General features: G+C 58.7%; 1 protein-coding gene across 1 annotated transcript in view; it reads right to left on the minus strand.

Moving 5' to 3' along the window:
* SYNGAP1 (synaptic Ras GTPase activating protein 1) overlaps window positions 1-1,082 on the minus strand; it is a 43,495-nt gene that overhangs the window by 4,914 nt on the left and 37,499 nt on the right. The gene's annotated exons all lie outside the window — the stretch shown is intronic.

The following is a 1,082-nucleotide window of genomic DNA, read 5'->3' on the forward strand; positions in this document are numbered from 1 at the left end:
AATCCCTGCACAGGCCTCACTACGCCCCTGAGTTTGGCCCCACGGCCTCCTCGGGCCCCAATCCCTGGACAGGCCTCACTAGGTCCCTAAGCCAGGCCCCACGGCCTCCTGGGACCCCAATCCTGCACAGGCCTCACTAGCTCCCTGAGCTGGGCCCCACGGGCTCCTCGGGCCCCAATCCCTGCACACACCTCATTAAGCCCCCGAGCTGGGCCCCACGGCCTCCCAGGACTCTGAACACAACACCTAGCTTTGGAGGCTATTCTTACCTGTCCCATGTCCCTTGTTGCCCAGGCTGCAAGGCCCATGTAAGCTCTCAGAGTTTGAGTATCAGGAGGTGATGGAGCAACTCTGGGGGCTGAAAGTTTATCGGGGGAACTGTGGGAGGGGGATTATTGGGGGCATTATGGTGTCAGCTCAGGTGATTTTGGGGGAGCTATATGAGGGGATTGTTGGGTTTCATAGGGAAATGTGTAGGGGTTGTGTGCGGAGATGATTGGGGAATAGAGAGTTTTATTGTGGAGCTGCTGAAAAGTCAGGGAGGGAGGGATGGGGAGAGGAGCTATTTCTCATGGTGTCCAGATGGCATCTCCTCATCCTAAACCCCATGGACCCAAGAAGTCCCCACTGCCCAGGACCCCTCTTCACCTCTATCCCCTGGAGGAGGCACTGAATCCCAGGCCTGCTCTGAGAGTACTGTAAGGGTGCACTGGCCCCCTCACCCTGTGAGCACCCTGATCCTATGTCCCCAAGAGGCAGGAACCCCGTCTAGGGCTAACACAGTGCTAGCCCTCCCCGCCCATCCATTTGTCCACCTCTCCCAGCCCTAGGCCTTCCTCTCTCCTGGTCCTAATGCTGTGGCGGTCAGTGTCCTCCAACTCTAACCCTCATTTCTCCATCCACCTCTCCCAGCCCTGCCCCCTACCCTTCCATTCATCCATCCGGCTGTCTCCCCAGCACTAGCCCTGCTCCTGGTCCATCCATTGGTTTCCCCCAGCACTAGCCCTGCTCCTGGTCCATCCATTGGTTTCCTCTAGCACTAGCCCTGCTCTGGGTCCATCCATCGGGCTGTCTCTCCAGGA

This window comes from Terrapene carolina, unplaced genomic scaffold, assembly GCF_002925995.2.
Source record: "Terrapene carolina triunguis isolate 2854851 unplaced genomic scaffold, T_m_triunguis-2.0 Scaffold727, whole genome shotgun sequence".
Taxonomy (NCBI): domain Eukaryota; kingdom Metazoa; phylum Chordata; order Testudines; family Emydidae; genus Terrapene; species Terrapene triunguis.